This window comes from Triticum dicoccoides, chromosome 4B (genome assembly GCF_002162155.2).
Source record: "Triticum dicoccoides isolate Atlit2015 ecotype Zavitan chromosome 4B, WEW_v2.0, whole genome shotgun sequence".
Taxonomy (NCBI): domain Eukaryota; kingdom Viridiplantae; phylum Streptophyta; class Magnoliopsida; order Poales; family Poaceae; genus Triticum; species Triticum dicoccoides.
Genome location: NC_041387.1, coordinates 683,460,080 through 683,463,503, shown reverse-complemented (window position 1 = coordinate 683,463,503; position 3,424 = coordinate 683,460,080).

Genomic DNA, 3,424 nt, shown 5'->3' with positions numbered 1-3,424 from the left:
GCATTATCTTTAAGCCAGTGATAAGAGTCGCCATGGCTAGGGGAATCTAACATACAGATTTTTGCCTAAGTGTGGCACAAACAAGTTTCACAAAGTACAGTTGCTATTTTGGCTCAAACAGTTGTTCAGAAAAGAAAATATTCTAGACCTAAAAATAGAGTGCAAATGAGTTGATCAGTTCTAGAAGGCCTCTTTGTATTATAAACAGATCTGGTGATATCAGAAATGCGTGTGAAATAGTTATCGCATGAGTTTTGCACTATTATTGGATCAGAGGAGGCTGCAATATAGAGCTATGAATAACCAAGATGAATAGCGAAGAACACAAGAAAAACCTATGAACCCTAATGCAGATCTGGAGTGAAGAAGAAGAAAAGCTTACGGCTGTAGGAGTGTTGCGGAGGTTCGTCGTTGTTTTTTGGACAGACTCCGGTTGATGCAGTGGCCAAAATCAACAAAGACGAGGGGCGCGGTGGCGGTGGCGAAGCTCGAGTAGCACAAGGGTTTGCGAGGAAGAAGATACGGAAAGAAGAAGAATGAGAAAGGACCCGGTTGGGTCTATTTATAAGGAAAACTGATGACTAGGAGCGAAAAACGAGCAGGCCAAGGACATAAGTTATCCAACTAAAAGGATGCCTCATTTTTCGGGGTGGTCTTTAAGATAAGGATCCGTTGAGATATATTGGATAAATCATAAATTGATGACAGATGACGTCACGGCGGGTTATCCAAAATCTCGAGGATGACGTCATGGCGGATTAAAGTTATCACACAAAGGAGGGAGAGCAAGATTTTTCTTAAATGTTGAAGATTGACATGAACCAGTTCAAATCAATTTGGGGCCTAACATTGGGGATATAACTATTAGGCATGACCCGCCCAGGAGGGGCCGGGTCACACCTATGAGGAAGCCCACAAAGACACTTGAAGATGATAGCTCACTTAAAGGCCCAAGGCCCAAAGGTGATTTAAAGCCTGTAGAGATAAACCGCCGTGTATACATAACTTGTATTGTAAGAAAGGAATAGAGAGAGACCGAGTCAGACGTTGTTTATGAACCGGACGGGACTTTATGAGCCTGCGGGCATCGACCTTTGTATATAAAGGGAGGACCCGGTGGCGGTTCAGGGCAAGTAACATCAGATCGAGAATTAGGTCAAGCGGATTTGCCCCTTGGTTATCGATTCATAAGCAATCCCACCCAAAACTGGATCGTAGGCTTTTACCTTCACCGCAAGGGGCCAAACCAGTTATAAACCTCGTGTCCTTTGTCCCGTTAACCCCTTTAAGCTTCCTAGTTGCGATGACTCCACTACTAAGTCCTTACGCTAGGACATCTGACGTGACAATTCCATGATAGTTGGCGACATTTGGTCATATCATTGAAGACATGATCAGGCAGATCATCAGGGTTGTGTCGGTGAGGGTCATCTTTCTTGCCTGAGTAATTGCACATTAGACCGGGGCACCGGCTTAATGGAATGATCCGCCAACCGTGCCAGACCCGGACTAAGTTAATACCATTGAGTCCGTTCCCCAGAAGAGCCTTGATTTTGGCCAAGGTGGGGGCGAGTGTTTTGCGTTCGGCGGGTGTTATCTTGTTGGGCAGTGGATGATTGGAGTCTAGACGCAGGGCGTGAGAACCAGGCAGAGGATTCTCATCAGCCGGGGAGGTGTCTTGGCAATAAAACCATGTTTGATTCCAGTCCTTTGGATGGCTCGGCGGGTTGGCATAAGGAAAAATGACGTCTCTCCGATTACATAAGCTGCCATGGGTGGTCAAGATTATCAACTAAAGCATTATGTTTAAGCCGGTGATAAGAGTCGCCATGCCCAGGGGAATCTAACATACAGATTTTTTCCTAAGTGTGGCACAAACAAGTTTCACAAAGTACAGTTGCTATTTTGGATCAAACAACTGTTCAAAAAAGAAAATATGCTAGACCTAAAAAAATAGTGCAGATGAGTTCATCAGTTCTAGAAGGCCTCTTTCCAGTATAAACGGATCTGCCGTTATCGACAATGCGTGTGAAACAGTTATCGCATGAGTTTTGCACTATTCTTGGATTAGAGGAGGCTGTAGTATAGAGCTATGAAGAACCAAGATGATTAGCGAAGAACACAAGAAAAACCTATGAACCCTAATGCAGATCTGGAGTGAAGAAGAAGAAAAGCTTATGGCTGTAGGTGTGTTGCGGTGGTTCGTCGCCATTTTCTGGACGGACTCAGGTCGATGCAGCGGTCAAAGTCGATCAAGATGAGTGGCGCGGCATCGGTGGCGGAGCTCGAGCAGCAGAAGGGTGCGCGAGGAAGAAGATGCGGAAAGAAGAAGAATGAGAAAGGACCCGGTCGGGTCTATTTATAAGGAAAACTGATGACTGGGCGCAAAAAACGAGGAGGCCGAGGACATAAGTTATCCAACTACAAGGACACCTTGATTTTTGGGATGGTCTTTAAGATAAGGATCCATTGTGATATATTGAATAAAGCATAAATTGATGATAGAAGACGTCACGGCGGGTTATCCAAAATCTGGAGGATGACGTCATGGCTGGTTAAAGTTATCACACAAAGCAGGGAGCGCAAGATTTTTCTTAAGTGTTGAAGATTGACATGAACCAGTTCAAATCAATCTGGGGCCTAATGTTGGGGATATAACTATTAGGCATGACCCGCCCAGGAGGGGCCGGCTCACACCTACGAGGAAACCCACAAAGACACTTGAAGATGACGACTCACTTAATGGCCCAAGGCCCAAAGGTGATTTAAAGCCTATAGAGATAAACCGCCGTGTATACATAACTTGTATTGTAAGAAAGGAATAGAGAGATACCGAGGCAAACGTTGTTTATGAACCAGCCGGGACTCTGTGAGCCAGCGAGCCTCGACCTCTGTATATAAAAGGACGACCCGGCGGCGGTTCAGGGCAAGTAACATCAGATCGAGAACTAGGTCAAGCGGATTCTCTCCCTGGTTAATGATTCATAAGCAGACCCACCCAAAAATGGATCGTAGGCTTTTACCTTCACCGCAAGGGGCCGAACCAGTATAAACCTCGTGTCCTTTGTCCCGCTTAACCCCTTTATGCTTCCGAGTTGCGATGGCTCCACGACTAAGTCCTTACCCTAGGACATCTGATGTGACAATTCCATGACAGTGTGGGTCATCAACATTCACAATTTTGGCCGATTCTGGTCTGTTTCGTGCACTATTACTCACCGTTTTGGGGTGCCAGAGCGATTTCCACGTTGGACAATCCTAGGGGTGTATTTACATGTCCGTCGTCAACACTCATAGTTTTGGCCAATTCTGACCCGTTTCGTGGACTATTACTCACCGTTGTGGGGTCCTGAAGCGATTTACATAGTTGATGAACCCCAAGGTGCGCTTAAATGTCGATCATCAGCACTCACAGTTTTGGCCG